This window comes from Myiozetetes cayanensis, unplaced genomic scaffold (genome assembly GCF_022539395.1).
Source record: "Myiozetetes cayanensis isolate MyiCay16 unplaced genomic scaffold, myiCay2020 scf3, whole genome shotgun sequence".
In the NCBI taxonomy this organism is placed as follows: domain Eukaryota; kingdom Metazoa; phylum Chordata; class Aves; order Passeriformes; family Tyrannidae; genus Myiozetetes; species Myiozetetes cayanensis.
The window spans coordinates 28,405,783-28,425,346 of record NW_026087521.1 but is presented as its reverse complement, the minus strand read 5'-3'; the positions used below and the strand labels follow the sequence as shown (position 1 = coordinate 28,425,346).

The following is a 19,564-nucleotide window of genomic DNA, read 5'->3' as shown; positions in this document are numbered from 1 at the left end:
CTTCCACATAACAAGCAATGGGACAAGAAGAAGTGGCCTCGCTTAGGAGGTTTACGTTGGGTATATGTCTTCACCAAAAGAGTTGTCAAGCACTGGAACAGGCTGCCCAGGGAAGTGATTGTGCCAAAATCCCTGGAGATACTTAAAATATATGTAGATGTGGCACTTACGGACATGGCTCAGTGGTGGACTTGGCAGTGTTACGTTTATGGTTGGACTTGATGATCTTAAAGGCCCTTTCCAACCTCAATGATTCTATGGTTCTAAAATAATAAATGTAATTTTTATTTACTACAAACTGAAGTATTCAAATATTTATTCGTAAGATGTCTTTAGAAACAGTGGTGACAAATTCAAATTGTTTAGTTACATTAGCATAATCATTCAGAACAGAAATAAAACCCAAAATATGACAGACACAGATAACAAGTTCCTGAGAGAACACAGCTTTTATTTAATTTTCATTAAATATAATTTTCTAATTTACTTGCTGGTTCTTAAAAAATTATTACTAGATTTGGAATTATAAACATGCGATTTAAAAATACAGTTTAGTGAATCCTAAAGATTCATAAATAAACCTGAACTAGATTTTGTTTTTTTAATAATTAATGGGATTCTAATTCACTGTACAGTTACAAAATATGGAATGCCTCCAAAATTACTGAGCTATTCATCACATGAAATTGACAACCCCATATAGGGAAGCCATCAAGTGAGCACTCTGCAGCCAATATGCTCCAAGGTACTTATCAGAGCCAAATGAAACGTTCAGGTAATTAAGGATCTTGAAATTAAATCAAAACATCTCTCTATGTTTTAGTCTATATTTAAAGGATATATAAAATACTAAGCACCCACAGACACCAAAAAGCAGAGGTATAACATACCTGTCTTATAAAGTGGTAAATCCAACTCTCTTGATGTCTACTGCCAACACTGAGAAGAAATTTAGGTTTTTTCAGAGGTGAAAAGCAGAACCTAAATTTACCTGCATTCTGAAGTATTTGAGATGCCTTTAGGAAGCCTCAGAAATTAAAAGTATTGGATCAAAAGCAGTATTTAAAAAATTCTGCAAATACAGTCATTCCATTTGCAGACAAATCAACATATAAAACAGAGACAGGGAAATCTCTTTTGCAGAATGATAAATAATTTCCTCCTTGTTCTACATATCTACCCATGGAAAGTAATAAAGTACTACATGAGAAAACTCAGAGATCATCTGATGGGATATTACAAATTTGCTGGAAATTATATAACTTTTCTAATTTTTTAATGGGTTTAATTAACCTTTCAGTTAGTTGTTTTAATTAATTATAAGTGGTGTATTAGGTCTTACATCACTTCTAGCTAGCATTCAGCAGAATTTAACATAAGCTGCCATTGTGAGAATACAGTTTGAGAAAAGTACTAAACTGTAAATTTTGTTAAGCTAACCTTGATATGTGCCAATAAAGTCTGGGAGAGAAAGATTTACTGTCGAAGTTGGACATCTGAAATACAGACTTTATGGACCACAAAGACGGTGCAGAAACCGGAAGATAAAGAAGCTGCTAAAAAGGACTTAGTAATGAGTTAGAAAGTCCCTACCAGAGGAAAAAGATACTAAAAAGACTAAGAATACAGACTAATTAGCATAGAAAGAGAGAAACCCATGACCAATAGAAGATAGAATATTAATTAATGAAAGAAAATTACGTAATTTAGAATCAATGAACATTAAATTGTTTGTTTGCTACATATGAATAAACAGGTAAAAAAGTTTAGTATCTGCATCTGTGCGGAGGCCGGGATTTTGTTGGTCACATAAGCACCCTAGAGCTGCGAAGAAAGTAATGCCTTGCTTTCTATCACTAAAAATGCAGTGTTAAAGGGTTCTGTTAAGCCAACAATTTCAGAAGTATTTGGCAATGATTTCTGTATAGTGCCAGTACTATATATAGTGCTTAAGAATCCACAACAATACCTGGAGTGACCTCCAAACAACTACAACAGTAATATAAAGGGAATCCCATTAGAAGAGGGTTCAAATATTGTTCAGGCATGTAGAAATATAATATATTAAAATAATTCTATGTAGTAAAAGTAGTTGATAGAACAATATTGAATAGCATTGAAAGAATAGTAATTGTAGCGCTCTTAAACTTTACAGGTCAGATCTTTTCATCTTACTTGCAGTGAACATATAGTACTTGGAAAGCTGTCCGATTGATAGCAGCTAAAAGCTGAATTAATCTACTCTTTCATGGACAAAATAAAATGTTATGTAAATTACTTCTCATCTTCAAAGTTGTCTGCAGATAAAGCTCATTAAAAACAGTTTTAGTCAGTGCCACTCCCCAGATAAATTATTCTCAATGCATACTTCCACATTTGTGATTAACTGTCAGACCTAATAACCAGCTAATCACAGTGGAAATCCATAAAGCTTTCTTTTCGGAATTACAAAACCTGCAGAGGGTACAACGTATCTTAAAGTTACAGGAAACCACTAGATCTAACTTCTCTCCATTATCAACATCAACTTGAAAGTTTCATAGTGAAACGAGCAGAAATTTGAATTATGGAACTTTGGTAAAAGGGAAAAAATTATATTTGTGATTGAGAAAGGGGAAGGACAATCTTGAAATAAAGATGACTACTTCTTACAATAAATACATTTGCACTGGAATTGCATAACAAAAGTTGGATAAAATTGTAATTTTTGTTACTACTTTTATAAGAATTGGAAAATGGAACTGAACTTGCAGCCAATGGAACAAATAACAAAACCTTCATAGAAGTAAATCAGAATATGAAAAGAAATTTCAAAATTCAAACTGATTACAATTCAGCTCCAAAGAGAGAAGACAGAAAGAGAAGTGTTTCACAGGTCAGTGAAATCCCATTGCAGTTTCACAATGAAGTACAAGAGTTGTGTTGTCATAAAAACCCTATTGCTGGGAGTTTCTGTAAAAGGAATCTGTAAGTGCAGACAAGTGACAGGCAGGAGGAAAGAGCAAACTAAAAAGAGAGACTTATGTTTTTTATTTGTTATCAAGCTGTATCTTCAAGAATGAAAGACTCAGAGTATGCTGAACACGTGTAAGGCCTTGAGGAGGCCACGCTGGCACCAACAAGGGGGCTGTGCAGCTCAGTCCATATTCAAGGTGCCAGTGGCAGCTGTGCACCGTCAGAGACACCAGCTCTGCACAGTCTGCTGAGGAAACCTGGGACCTGTGAAGGACTCTCTGCACACCTGCCCAGAGGCTGCTGTCACACCAGTGCAGCTCTCCCCAGCGAGTGAACAGCTGGGCTGGACTGGGAGTGACAGCGTGTGCTGCAGTGTCTGTGCGATAGTGTGTGCCTGTGCGGGGAGAACAGGGAGAGGAAATAAGTAAACATGCCATGCAAATAGTCATCGGCTTTTAGTAACAGCCATATTCTATTCATAATAAAAGATTAATTAATAAAACTTATTCTAATACATTTTCATTGGAATATCCGTCTCTGACTCACTCCCCTATCAAGGTAAAGAGAATTCACAAACATGTTTAGAGATGCTCTAAACAACATCAGGACCAATCTCCTGCTCTCCCTGACACACAGTACCATAACTGCAGAAAAATTTATTTTTATCAACATGTGGTCTTGTTCTTTATACAATTTGTCTCCAGTAATATACTTAAATAAAGGGGGTTTTAGATTTTTATCAAGAAGATACTACAAACTATAAGACATGATCAGCTCAGATCTTGTATCTGATGCATGGACTCCACAAGTCTCATAGAATGACAGATTTCTGTGAATTCTGTATTCTTGCTTTAAGTATATTGTGATTTGTACCCATAAACACTTCAACAATCTTCAATAACTGTTAAAAGCAAAATACAGTTTTAGGTGCTTTTCAGTAGTCATATCTCACAAAGCAACTCGCCCTTCACTGCACTTTGCTCCATTTAAAAAAACCAACAAACTAAAAACAAACAAACAAACAAACAAACAAAACCCTGATTAACAAATGAAGTGAAAGAAAAGAAAAATGAAGAGGTAAATAGTCATATTTTCATATGCACAGTATAGAAATGTTATTTTTAATGAGAGGGAAAAGAAGCCATTCTCTATTTAACTGCAGATTGACAACTTTTTTTCCTTGTACAGTATTATCTTTTGCTACTCATTTCACACCTGAAGTTTTTCCCAACTGGCACCCACTTCAACTTCCAAACATTCTTACACTGGTTTTCAAAAATATCTGTGAGACTGAGCTGTTGGCTTTTAGTGACACAAGCCATTTGGAGGACAAGTACTTCTTCCTCATGCTGCGTACATGTATGCACTCTTTCTTTGAGAAAATTTAACAATGGCTGATTTTCTCTGAAGAGAAAAATAACTTGTCTTAGAAAGCCTAGCATAAGAGAAGGAGACAATTTTCTTGCTAAATTTCTATGTCATTTACCAAGCTGTGCAACTTTAAACTCTCACTTACTGGAAGCCAGCACCTGCCAACTGTCACTAGACCAACAGAGAAAAAAGAGACACAGTAATGTTTTTATTCACTTCTGCAGTCAGACTTAAATATATATATATATATATATTTATATATATAAAACCAAAACATTACTTGCAACTGTCTGTAAAATCCTGAGAGAATATTTCTAAAAGTCTGGAACAAATATTTCTGGTTTCATAACACACTGCACTGATTAAACATTTAAATCTAAAATTCTGACTAATGAATTTAAATCTGTGAAGGATTCCTTCATTGCTTTCAGCTGTCTTCTAGAGAAGCCTCCTAGATCTGACTGAAAAACAAGAATGCAGATGCTTCTACTTATTTACATGCAATAAGGCAAAACTTTGCAACTAAAAAGCTCAGCCTTGTAAGTGTCCCCATCTCCCCACATACTGAAATATAAATTAATTGGTAGAATACAACTCCTCCCTCAAAAATGGTCCAATTATAGTAAGTCACAAGTGCATGCAAAAATATGTATATGTCAAATATTTCCTTTATTTGGAAACATTTATAATGTAGAAGTACAGGAAGAAAAAATAAAATTGTTTAAAATATAACACCAACACCTGAACTGCAAATACTTAAAAGGCAAAGTCTTTTGTGTATGCAAAAGTGAAAGGTTTTAATAAAAAAAGAGTCTACAGTGTCAGTACATTCAGTCATCAAGCACTGAATTACAATCTCAGGGTTTATTTCTACCAAATCTTGAAAAAATTGATTAAAAATTATAATCCTGCTATATGAACTTGCATGTGTTACTTGATTACATGCTCTTATACTTTATACAGGAAAATACGTCCTTTCTGATATCGCAATCTTCTTCATAATTCTTTAATATTTTAGATATTTTGAGAGCCAGTAGGCATACAGTTCAAATCATTAATCAGTATCAGGTTTCCATATTACATCCTGTGATCAGGTGAAGCCCATAATCTTGGCCTGTCAAGCCTTCTGAAACACTGCTATTCTGAATTATCATTCAATTAACAGCAAATGTTTACAAACCAAGTCAGCACCTGCAATTCTTCGGTGCCTTTCACAGGAACAAATCCTGAAAGACAACCATCTGTAAGCAGATAGGTAATTTCACAGGTAATTATGTTCCCAATTGGAAGAATCTTGAAACACCTAACAAGACAACTGCAAGAACATAAGAATTGGCTGCACTTCTACCCACTTACTGAAATTCATTTTTAAGACATGGTCAGTAAATTTATGAGCAGTCCTAATTCACAGTAGGGCAAAATCAGACTATTTATTTTAAATCATTGATGTGAATTTAGGCTTATGCAGACAACTTCAGACTGAAGTGCAAAACAAGCTAGGAAAATTAAGAAATATGTGTTCTCACTTGTTATCTACTACCTCCTCTGATCCAGATTCTCATCACTGCCTGCCCCTAGAGGTAAGATCAAGTCTACATTCAAGGAGTTCTCCAGCAATCAAGAGAACTTCCAGGGAAGATGAAAGAACCATCCAGGATGAAAGCCTGGTGTACAAGTTTTAATGGGCCTTGAATTCAGAGGCAAGCATGAGCACAACCAATATATCAAACTAACGTATCCAGCAACTGAAAATTTTGCTGTTTTACAGGAAGATTAAATTAAGTTTTAATATGTTACCCAAATGCACACAGTGGCATTTTTCATGTGTGCAAAACAAATTTCCAGGTAAAGATCCCATAGAACAGGAATAATGAAGTCAGCATAAATAAAATTAGTCGCGACATCCAGAACAAGAGGTGGACCAATCTAGCGGAAAAAATCCAATTATGCGCAGATACAGGTGACTACAGGGGATTCTATGAGGCTCTGAAAACAGCCTACAGTCCTACATACCAGGTTCAAAGCTCTTTACTCAGTGCAGATGACCAAATGCTTCTCACAGATAAAGTTTCCATTTTGAATCGATGGTCTGAACACTTTCAGACTCTCTTCAGTACTAACCGTGTAGTTAAAGACTTAGCAATGCAGTTCATTTCACAACAACCTGTGAAAACTGAACTGGATACTGCCCCCATCATGGGAGAAACTCTTAAAGCAAAACAGCAGGTGAAAACTGGCAAGGCAGCTGGGGTTGACGGAATCCCACCTGAAATCTGGAAGCATGGTGGCCAAGCACTCCATGCTAAGTTTCATGAATTTGTGGTGCGCTGTTGGGAATGAGGTGAACTGCCTTCAGACCTTCGTGATGTCACCTTGTACAAGAGGAAAGGAGATAAATCAGACTGCTCAAATTACCGAGGTATTACTCTGCTCTCCATTGCTGGTAAAATCCTTGCAAGAATTCTGTTGAACAGATTAATACCTGCCATAGCAGAAGATCTTCTACCTGAAAGCCAGTGTGGTTTCCGAGCCAACAGAGGTACCACAGACATGGTATTTGTTCTCAGACAACTGCAAGAGAAGTGTCGGGAACAGAACAAAGGACTCTATGTTACCCTTGTTCATCTCACCAAGGCTTTCGACACTGTGAGCAGAAAAGGTCTGTGGCAGATTTTGGAACGTTTAGGATGTCCCCCCAAGTTCCTCAAAATGATCATCTCACTTCATGAGGACCAGCGCGGTCAAGTCAGATATGGTGGCGCACTTTCTGAGCCCTTTCCAATAGCCAATGGTGTGAAGCAAGGCTGCGTTCTTGCACCAGCTTTATTCACAATCTTATTCAGCATGATGCTCCAAAGGGCCACGGCAGACCTCGATGAAGACAACAGCATCTACATTCGATATCTTACCGATGGGAGCCTATTCAACCTAAGGCGACTGAAGGCTCACACTAAGACCTTAAATCATCTTGTCCGTGAGCTGCTTTACGCTGATGATGCTGCCCTCGTCGCCCACACAGAAGTAGCTCTGCAGCGTTTAACATCCTGCTTTGCAGAGGCTGCTGAGATTTTTGGGCTGGAAGTCAGCTTGAAGAAGATAGAAGTTTTATATCAGCCTGCACCTCAGGAAGTCTTCTACCCATATCACCATTGGTGAAACAGAGCTTAAATTAGTTCAGCAATTTAATTACCTGGGAAGCATCATCTCCTCAGATGGTAAGATTGATGCAGAAATAGACAACAGGTTAGCAAAGGTGTACAGAGCTTTCGGTAAACTCCATAAAAGAGTGTGGTGAAACAAACACCTGAAGAGAAGTACAAAGATCAGCGTTTACAGAGCTGTTGTACTGTCTACTCTTTTATATGGGTCCGAATCATGGGTCATTTACCGGCACCACTTGCATCTCTTAGAACGCTTCCATCAGCGCTGCCTCCGTACAATCCTAAACATTCACTGGACTGACTATGTGACCAACACGTCTGTCCTTGAACAGGCAGCAGTCACGAGCATTGAGGCCATGCTGCTGAGAACACAGCTGCGCTGGGCAGGGCACGTCTCCAGGATGCAGCACTGCCGCCTCCCTAAGATTGTGCTCTGTGGGGAACTTGCCACTGGCTGCCACAGGAGAGGAGCCCCGAAGAGGAGATACAAGGACTGCCTGAAACAATCCCTCAGCCTTGGCCATATTGATCTTCACCATTGGTCTACCCTGGCCTCCAATTGAGAGGCCTGGAGACACACCATCTATAACGCTGCTGCTGCTTTTGAGAACACACGCAGGATCACTCTCGAGGAGAAAAGACAACACAGAAAGAATCGCGTCTTGTCGATATCACCTGGGGAGTCTTTCTGCTGTGCCTTCTGCAACCGGACTTGTCTATCTCGCATTGGCCTTTTTAGCCATCAGCGCGCTTGTAGCAAGCGTGGGTAGAGCCCTTCTCAAATCTTCGTTCGCGAAGCCTAGCCATGATTGATGATGATAGATTAACAGACATAAACCCACAAACATAAATACACTTAAGTGCTTAGCAACATCGTGAAGGATGGCTTAGAAGCAGCACAAGTGTCTATGTTCTGTGAATTTATTTCAAGCACTTAAATATTGATATTCTATATTATTTTAAACATCTTCAGCCAGAGAGAGCTCAGTCCAGCCACAAACTTGCATCTGGATCATAAAGGTTAAAGGCCTAATGCTAACAGCAAACAAAAAGTTCTCTCATTTAAATTCACCTATTTTTAACTCTGAATTTTGTGTTCTCAGAAAACTTTCAGATTAATAAGATCAAGTAAAAAGCAAAAAAATACTGAGGATGTGTATTTTACAACTGATTCTCCATCACAGACAAGAATTAGCCCCATGACTCTCTGGAATGATGACGTGTGTTTTATGAAGCTGAACTGGAATTTCCCTGCTGGTAAACCAAATTTCCAAAATTTAGTTTGGCAGCTATACAGATAACTGTATTTCCCTTTTTACTACCTTGTTATCTTAGATTGTAATGTATCCAAAAAAAACCCACCAAATAACTGCTCTTTGGCTTCTTACACACTCCATTAAATAGCACAGTATCCATCCATTTCCCATACAATAAATGTTTTACCAATTTATAAAGGGATTTGGTATCTATAAAAACAGATTAATACCTCATTAATCATGAAAATCCTTGAAAAATAGGCCAAGAATATCCTATATGTTTGTAGTGCTTTAGTTTAGTCACAAACAAGTATCAAAATAGTTCTACCTACAAGAGTGCTAACCTGAGCAAGGGACTCTAGAGACAGGTGCTAAACTGCTGGAATAAAAATTACATTTCAAGGTGCTCTACATCCTTTACGGTGCTTAGATTAAGTTTTTCTTCAAGCTGGTCTGCAAAGAATATCTGAAAGCTGATTGGTTCTGTTACATAAAATATGTAGGAGTTTGGTAGTATTAAATAACAACACAGCAGTAAATTCTGGTTTATGTGGTATATTATAATTCCTTTGACAGTGGACAAAAAGACATATATATTCCTTCCACTCTCTCCCTTCTTTTCTTGTCACACCAGTACCAAAGTGCTTGATGTTTGCTGGTTTTGGTTGTTGTTTTTTTAAAAACTAAAAAAGAAACCCAACATGCACATGGGAAACTTTAGCATCTATTTGCAGGCTTCACGTAATCACTGTCAGTTTAAATACTATGATAGCAGCACTGCCAGATCAGCTAAAAATACTGAGTAGGTCACAAAAGCCTACTACATGAATGTAAATAAAACTGAGGTAATATGTAAGTATATTGTAATATACTTAATAGGTACAGTTATTTCAGAGTTGTCCTAGTCAAAAATAAAATAAAATAAAAAAAACTCCCAAACCTCTGTGCTTCCTTTCAGTACATGCATAGACAAGGTCTGAATTACATGAAGCTGCTGTAACTTCAGAAACAAACATCACATTGGACTGGAGTTAACCACTCTGAAGGAAAAAAGTCTTTATATCTTTTGAACGCTTCAAGCAAGATCTCATAGAAATGAGACAAAACAGGTTTTATGGTTCAGCCACATTTAAGACTGGGTCAGCTGGTCTGTAGAGAACCCACAGAATGTATTACAATAAAAGAATGTGAGCGGAAGTGGGAACAGCTGTGCTTTATTACAAACCTAGGGTTGTTTTAACTACAAAACTTTCCTTATGCCTTTAAGTTTCTGTAGGTCTCTCTGCCATTCTGAGCAGCAGATTTAAAACTATTTACACAAAAACAAAATACTTGGCTTAGTCAGATTTAGCTTTTTCTGTGTTCCATCTATACACCTAAATGCAAATTAACCCTCTTCTCAGACATACCACTTTCCTCCATGCCCCAAACTCACATTTTGTAATCACACAGCCTAACAGTAAATGTTAGTAAATTGTTGGTAATGAAAACACAATCAAGTCTCTTTCACTCAAAAACCTTTAGTTATCTCAAGTGTTCTTAGCTGATAAAACACAGATTAACATCACATTAAAAACAAAAAGCTATTTAATATTTTTAAAACAATTCTCCACTCTACTCTCTGAGAGGGAGAATTTACATTGGTCTTGCTCCTGATTCTTACTCAAAATGATTTTTTTCAAGAAGAAATTGGGAGAAATATTTCAGTTCAAGAAAATTGCTCCAGTAATGACTCATTTTTTGCACGTATTGGCAGAAGATCCCCAGGAATAAAAAGCATCCACTACAAAGTAAGTGCATTTTTTTTCTTGTTAATTTCAGTAATGCAATGCAAATAACTCAAAGTAGTTTTTACACTGACATTTTAATAATGCAATTAGTAACTTCTAAACTCATTTCTTCAAAATGACACTGCTGGAGATTATCTGCTTCTATTCCCTTCTGTTATTTTTGAAGTATTTTTAATAGAGATAACTATCTTCTTCAGTTTACTATCCTCAAACAAGAGTGCATGGGGGAAAAAGACCTTGCATACAGATATGTTTGAGCATACAAATATAAGTTAAGGTAATAGTGACTGGATGAGGTCAATATGTCAGATAAGACACTTGGAGTATTTTTTCCATTAAGTAATTTTAAAAATTATTTTAATTAGGTTTTGCTGATGCTTTCCAGATTCTTATTTTGTAAATATCAGCTACTTAAAAGGAAATTAATTCTTCATCTAAACTGCTACTGCTATGCTTACAGAGATAAACTCTTTACAGAAAGACAAGAATTATAAGTTAAATTGGTTGTGATACAAATTATTCACCACCCACCATAATTTAATGCATCAGTAAATTTTGCAAAAATCTACTTTTGAATTGGGCAGATCAACACCAAGAAATGAAAGAGGCAATGAACTCTTCGGATGAGCCAAAGAAATTAGGATCTTACTCCACATTCATAACTCTTTCTCCTACAGTGACTAAAATTAAAAAAACCCACAAACCTAAAACTATAATCCATAACAAACGTATCCATCTGCCAAGACTTAATGCGTAACTGACATGGAAGATGTTTAAACAAAGTACAACTATCACCCCAGTTGTTTGGAATTTAAGTCAGAATTGGCACTCTTCCAGTAGTTATCCTTTAATGATTTTTGTTTGGTTTTTATTTGCTTGTTTTACAATAGCTGGCAGAGCTCTTATGTGTTACATAAAAAGTCAAGAAAGAAATTAAAGCAATCAAAACCAAAATTATACATAATATTTAAAGATTAGTTAATGCTGAACTTTAACAATAGGTTTTAGTCTTTAGTTTGTGACTTTTAAAAAACAAGCTATTACAGTCAAGTTGTAGACTAATTTTTGCCATTGTGATGGCCTGTTTATGTGTTTTCCAAGGACATCACGGCTACACTTAGTTTAGGTGGCAGAATTGTGTACTTTTTCAAAATATATTAAAGTGGTTTTTGAATATTGAAAGGTCAGGAAAACTCAAAGGGAAAAGGTATAATAAAAATTCAGAGCAAAGATTGAGTTCAGAGAGTGACAACAAGAAGGGGGGGGAAAAGAGTGTTTCAGAATGCCTGGCTTCCCAAGATCTATTTCAACAGCAGCTAGTTTCCCTTGGAGCTCCTTTATAATGAAAATCTGAAGTGGAAATTGTTCAATATTCCAAAGTCGATTTTTATAAAAGAAGTAAACTGTAGTCTGCTGATGAAAGGGGAGCTGAGCTTTTGGCAATACTACCAAAGAGAGATGGCCTTATTCTTCAGAAGAAAAAATTTAGAAAACAAAAAATGTGTATTTCTAGCTGCTCTTTCTCATTTATCTTAATTATTTTCTTTTTGCTTTGCTCAAAAATGTTCCTAGTGAAAAAATGCAATGCTTTATCTAAAAGTACTACTAGCAGCAGCAGTAGTAGTGTTCACAGCAATGAGTCTTCACACTTCTAGAAACACCAAGCCTTATCAACAGGTAAGTTATCCTAGCAGGCACTTTTACATATTTGCTAATAATACATGGTAAAGGAAAAATGCAGGCTTGCTCTACAACATAGAGACATTTATTTTACTTTCAACTTTATTTAAGTTCTTAAATGAGTAGTTGGCAAGACAACTGATTGCCTTTATCAAAACAAAGTCAGCTTTATTCAGCTTTATTTCCAGTTTCAAATAAAGTATTCTAGTTGAAAATACAGTTATCTAGAAGGAAGTCTTCACTCGAAAATATTTAAGGTATATGGCTGCTTCTCTTTTGTCACAGATGAAATAAAATAAATTGGTTTATTTCTCCTAAACTGTGATTAGTCTAGAACATGAAAAGCCTGAAGAACAAACCTTGTGAAAAACAAAACTATATGTGACAGGGGAATTTATGATATTCATAAAATCAAAACAGCTTTCAAGAAACTACATTTTCATCATTGCATCGTATATTACTTGAATTGTAAGGAGGCACTCCAAAAAATCATTGGTTTTACAGAACGTAGAAGTTTAAAATGGCCTTCTGTCCCAATTATGGTAAATCCAAAATTTCCCATCTCCTTGCAGCTGATGTGTTAGAACCAGTCAGTTTTCCATTGTCTTATCCCTCTGCTTAAGACAAAGCAATTAGTTATCTACCTGATTCAGCAAGCACTGATCATTTCCAGGAAGATTAGCACCCTTAACAGGAACAACATTGAGACAACATAAACAGACTGTTCCATGTAGCATCACTCAGTGTTTGTTTTAAATATTTAAATTCAGATTAAGAGCATGAGATTTTGTGTTAAAAATACAAGTTTCTTTATACAAAACAGCTGTATTAATTAAAGGGACCCTTTCTTCCAATGAAACTGAAGATTAAGTGCTATCACTTGCTACAACATATCAGTGTTAACAGACCAAGCTACTGAATCTCCCTTAGCTACTTATCTCCCTTAAAACAGACCTATAATATAACATCAGGCCTACCTAATGAACACAGCAAATCTAGCATTGCATTTAAATACAATTACCAATGTAAACTATAAAGAGAATTCAGTCTGTAACATCAAACATTTCATTCACACATTGAATATTTGGTCTCTGGCACAGCTACCCTTCCCCTTTCAGAAAGTACTGTTCAGACTGTGTATTGGTGTTTCCCCCTCACAGAGAATGACAGAATAACATCACAGGATATTTCAGGCTGTAAGGGATGTTCAAATGTCATAGGATAATTCACACTGTAAGGGACGTTAGGAGATTTCAAGCCCAACCTCCTGCTCAAAGCAGGGTCAGCTAAGACATTTGATCTGGTTGCTGGGGGCTTTATCTATTTGTCTTTAAAACTTTCAAGGAGAGAAACTGCACAACTTCTCTGAGTAATCTGTTCAAATGTTCAACTGAACATAAAAACCCCTTTCCTTAATTTTTACAAACAAATTAAACTTAGCAGTCATTAAGCTGAAGTCCATTACTGATATTTTATGGAAAAACCCACAAATTTCATGCAGAAATTAACATAGCGGTAAATTCAAGTCCATGCATAACAACTTTGAACACTGGCTTGATCAAGAATCAACAGCAACTTACAGTTACACTTGCATTCAACTCTTGCTAAACTGGAAAAAATTGAATTGTCTGTGGTAAAGCAGGATGTTTCCAATAAAGCTATAAAAAGATCACTCATCCCATGACTCAGTCATGATCTCTATGTTCAAGATAACTGGTTTGCATGGTAAAAGTGTATAATCAGGCCACTATGTGTCAATTATAAAAGTATTATATAAATACAAGCAAAGAACTTGTCAAATACATATATTTGTATTTCTTCATTTTAACATACTGTGTTACATTAAATGTTCAGTCTGTAGTGCAAACCATAGCTCAACCATGCCCCTCATTTCAGATATGAGCTACTAAGTTATTGCAAATACTATTCTCTCACACCAAAAAGACTATCTTACATAAACAAAATATATGGTGTAGTGGTAACTTCACCAATTTTATCCAGGTCTCAATTCAGTGAGAGACTTATATAATCTTGTAAATATTTCTCTAAAGTATCTACAACAAAACCTTAAGATAAAATGGAATGCTTAGGATGAATCCAAACAAAACCCAAATCATCAGATATTTAATTTGCCAGCACAGAAACCCATGAAACTCAGCTAAGCAAAAATACAGTTCATTCTACAGTCAGAATTGCTAATTTCTCTGCATAATTAGGACTATTTAGGTTGCTCAGTATTTCTAATATTTACAGCTACCTTGAACTTTGACAAAGTGTCCTATCTGTCCTTGCTTTCTGCCAGTGCATATAAACGAACTACATGCCACATTGAAAAATATCTTCAAGAGTTCAATTTTTAAAAGGAACAGTGGAGGAAAAACACAACACTTGTTTTTTATTATTATTTCTTTCAGCAAGGTCTTTTACTTCAAAAAATTCCAAAAATAAAAGGACAGAGAAAATGACTGGAGAATGGATATAGCAAATCAAGAAGAGGAAGCTCCAAGGAATAAAAAAAAGTAAGTGCAAGGAATGTTGACAGGTAAAAAGCAAGGAGAGACAGGACTGGCTCAGAACAGAAATGAAATTTGGAATAGTCAATACCAGGAACACCTAGAAAATTCAGACTGAGACTGGCTACAGGATGAATAGAAGACTGTCATGAGGATACATAGAAACAGTGACGTGAAAAGGACTGTGCTTGCAGAAGACTGTCAAAAGAGCCCTCATCCACCATGATACATTCTCTAAAGACTACAGTATGCAACTACTTTTCCACTACCTGAGCAAATGCACTACAAGTTATGCTGTTCTGCTTTACCACTGTTGTACATGAAAGGGACTGCCCTCTCTTAATGCTGTCAGTCTTCATGATTAAAGTTCAAGAGCTTTAGCAAAAGATTCAACTTCTCCAATCCTGTTGATAACCACTGTAGGTCCAATGCAGTAAGACAAGACAGAATTTACTTTGAAAATTTAACTTCTTCTGCATTTTCTTGGTTTGTTGTTTGTTGTTGTTTGTTTGTTTGTTTTTAATTCCCTTAATCTTCCATATTTTAAGAAAGTATAGGGGACACATATGCACATGAAGATGATACAGAACCTAATGCAGGTAGGACTCTTATCTACTGAAGAACAGGAATATGTGTAGTGACTGAGAGAGGGCTTGCAGAAAAAAAAAAAAAAGGGACAGGGGCTCTGTAATATGCCACAAAGGCTTAAACGACTAAAGTCCTCCCTTTTGTAGTTCCCCCCATTACTCCCTCTTACTCTCACACAAGCACACCACTCAACCCAAAATTTCCATAGTTTGTAATTAACTAAGAATTCCTCTTTTCCCCCTCCACTCTTGAATATGTGGAACACCCAGGACTGCTACAAAAAACAGCAGCAGGTACAACTTGAGCAAACATATTTATAAGAATTTTAGATATTTCAAATTGGACACCAAAAATGAGTAAATACTTTTCACCTAACTCTCTTTGTGTCTCTGTTCACCATCTGTAAAAGCCTTGTCTTATCTTAGGTAGATTTAGATAAACTAATAATTCTTTGTGAGGCATTCTGATCACATAACGATAAGCATTTTAGCAAAGCTCATACAGATGTTATCAGTTCTGTCTTCAAAGCAGAGCCAAGTAACATGGAATAAATAAATCATAGGCTCACACAATGATCAATGAAAAATACTGAATTGTGTTAAGTGAGCTCCATCTATCCCATGCAGTGAATGAGAGAGTTCCTGTAGAAAAAAAAAAAAGATAGTATGTGATCATGTAGTTAAAACTGTATCAGAAGGGCATGCTCAAAAAGGTGCTTAAAATCTTTTTGTTCCATAACCTTAATAATGTGGGGTTTCTTCTACAGAAGGTGTTTAAGACACTCAGCTTAAGATTCTGTGAAATCAACTAGGTTCTTACATTACTTGTGAATTACAACCTCAGCTATGCTGAGGTTGCATTACTTTTTAGCATCTATCAGAAGTAAAACTAGAAAACTCTTGTTGGTTTTGAACAGCATTGCAGTTAATACAAACATGAACAAAGACAGGTGTGCTTTGCCTAGGTTATTTTTACCTTTTGCAAAATTTAGGAATGGAAAAAGTATATTTTGTTATCATGCCAACCAGAAAAACTAACCAACTGATGGTGATTACATACATTTTAATGTGAACGACCAAACGAAAGGTTCATACTACCAACAGTTTCCGGAAAGATTAAGTGAAGTTCTTACTAAAGAAATTTTAGTTGAGTATTATTACCTATACAATATGGGTTGAAGATCATCTTGCAAAAGCATTTGTACAATATGTGCAATGCAAGAAGGACACTTAAAAATTACTAATGATATAAGAGAAAAACTGAGAATTTTTATAACTTCAGGTTCTTTCAGAGAACTTTCCCCTGTTCTTATGCAATTTCAAGTCCTGGGTTCATTATTTTTACCGGTTTACAAGTAATTTTATACCAAAAAAATGATAATAAATAAAGTATATTTGTTAACACCTTCTTTGATACAGTCAACTCAGCAAAGGGGGCTGCATTTTTAAGGCATATTTTTGTCTAAGTTGTGCAGACCAGTAATTACATAATGGTTTATTTTTAAACCCCTAAGAAACCTTTAAATATTTTATGTGCTTTAATATAACTACATTATAATATTGTTATATAACTATGCTAGGATATGAAATAATGAAAACATTCGCAGCTCAGAGGTCATAGTTTACTTTCATTACTAAATGGAGCATAGTTGATTAACTGCATAGATAATCTCTGGTAGGTTTTATAAGCAGAATTAAACAGTGCTTCATAGAGCAGATGCAATTCCTAAAGAGCCCCTCACTCGGGTGCGGTTCAGGCGCGGCATCTCGGGCAGGCTCAGCCCCTCCAGGTGCCTTTAGCGGAGCTCAAGCAATGGCATCTCTGCCCTTACCAGCAGGTGTTAACACAGTCAGTCTGAATTGCTGACATTTACGAAAAAGCGACACTGAAAAACGGCACAATTAGCATTTTACAAGGGGAAAATAGCGTGAAACGCTATTATTTTTACTGCAAGAAGATGCCATGAAAAAAAAATCAACCCTTTTTAAGCCAGTCTCCATTAAACACACCCAAAACGCAAACAAGTCAGCGGACGGCGAAAGGCTGCGGCTGCTCCGGCACAGACCGCGGTGCTGAAATGATGCTCTGCAAGATCACGATACGGACGCGTTTTTTCACACGCTGCCAAAATCCATACGTGCGCCGTAGGAACCGGGGAGGAAACGGCGCACGAGGCTTTCCCTGCGGCAGCATCCCGGCCCCCCGCCAGCCCACAATCGGGGAGACAGCACCCGCCGGGGGCTAGCCGGGGCTGGCGGCCCCGCTTTCGGCAGCCCGGGGGCCGAGCGCTGCCGTGCCCAGCGAGCAGCCGCGCCGGGAAAGGGCCGCCGCACAGGAGCCGGGCTGCGGTACCGCCCGCGGGCCGTGCGGGGCTCGGGGCTCCCCCGCGCCCCGCACCTGCCCCAGCTCCCCGAGCCCCGCCGCCCGCACCGCTGAAGTTGTGACTCCCCGCCGCTGGGGGAACCCACCGGGGCGGCGCCCCCTCCCCGGGACCGCGCGGTGCCGGCGGCTGCGCTGCCCTGTCCCTCCGGCTCTAACGCGGACCTCGCTGTGCAGCGTGGGCGAGCCGTGCCCTACCTGCGCAGTGCCGCCGCACGGCCGGGCTGTCACCCTGCGGCGTCCCCGCCTCCGCCACGCACCGGGGACGGTTCGGAGAGCCCTCGCCCGCCCTGCCCGGCCCCGCAGCTCGGCGCGGCTGGCTCGGCTCGGCTCGGCGCGTCCTTGCCCGGCTGGGCTGGGCTGGGCTGGGCTGGGCTGGGCTGACAGCCGCCCGCGCGCCCCCGCCCCGGCCGCGCGCGGGGCCGCCGGGGCCGAGCGGGGCTGAGCGGGGCGCGGGGAGCGGCGGCGGCTGATTGGACGGGGGTGATGTCACTCGAGCGCGAGCGAGCGGGAGCGCGCGCGCCCGAGCGCGACGGTGAGAGAGAGAGGGGAGAGGTGAGGCGGAATCGAGGGAGGGAGCGGGGATGGAGGCTCCTCTCTCCTGTTCCCGAGGAGCGCACGGAGTGTGGTGAAACGAGAGTCAGGAGAGCCGTAGGGCGGAGGCGCGCACCGGCCGGCAGCGGTGGCTGCGGTGGGCGGAGGAGCGGGCTGAGAGGCACCGCCGCAGAGCGGGAGGGGCGAAGGTAATCGGGGCCGGGGGCGCGGGGGTCTCAGCATCCCTCCGTCCGCGGCCGCCCCGCTGGCTGTGCCACACGGCTGCAGGTGGAACAGCAACCCGCGCTGTCCAGGGAGCGTGTGCGGCACCGGCTGCCGCTCTCACACAGGCACACAGTCACAATCACGCAGACACACTGTCACACACAGACACGGGCACACAGACAGTCACAGACACAGTCAGGCACAGTGACAGTCACAGGCACACGGGCACAGGCGTGCGCTCTGCATGAGCCCAAAGGGCGGGAGAAACCCAGGTTAAGCTGCTTTCCATACCTGAACTGTTGGCCCTCAACCGCACCCGCATCCAGGGACCGCAGGAAAAAGAGGCAGGAGACGGGACAGACCTCAAGGGTGCAGCGGACAAGAGGCGTGATGCTCGGGACCTTCGGGGGAAGTGCCCGGCAGCGCCAGGTTCAATCTTTTAATTTTAATTTCCCCTGATGAAAAATCAGATCCCTACAGTAGAGAGACATCTGAAGTCCTTTTTTTTCCAGCAACTTGAGCGAAGAAGGAGGAGGACTGCTTCATTTTTAGCTGTCATCTTGGGTAGTTCGTGCATGTCTGGAAGGATTTGGACTCCTCTAAAACACAAGATAGCACTGACCTTACAGCTTTGCTGTCTGCAGATTGCACCAAATACCATCCTGTCGAGTTCAAGGAGATCATATTCTCACAACCATATGGATCAGAAGCTTGTTCAAGGATAAAAAAAGATCGTTCATAAAAAAAATAAACCCTAATAGATTCTCATTTAATCATTCCAAAGTTGGAAATTTAGGCTTGGGTCTTTAATTCCTGCATCTTAATCCAATACTGAGCATTGTATGTGTACACAAACATTCAGAAGAGAAGAGCTGTCACCATGGGGGCACTTTAAAGCTAGGTGGTACCAAAGGTACAGAAAAAATGGGAAATAAAAGACTGAATAGCAGGATATATTAGGGTAAAGGGATTGGATTATGCATATTTGCACGATACATAGTAGTGGAATAGGAAGCATTTGAAATACTAGCGAGCTTTGAATCTCTGGCACAGACTTCTCATGAGCTGTAGTTTCTAGACACCTTTACTACTTTCTTACGGTGAGGACCATA

General features: G+C 39.0%; 1 protein-coding gene across 1 annotated transcript in view; it reads right to left on the bottom strand.

Moving 5' to 3' along the window:
- Window positions 1–18,057, bottom strand: part of CNTN1 (contactin 1) — a 243,587-nt gene extending 225,530 nt beyond the window's left edge. The window contains exon 1 of the mRNA XM_050325399.1: window positions 17,892–18,057. The gene's annotated coding sequence lies outside the window, so the exon portion shown is untranslated. The remainder of the gene's footprint in view (window positions 1–17,891) is intronic.
- Window positions 18,058–19,564: the final 1,507 nt, after the last annotated feature.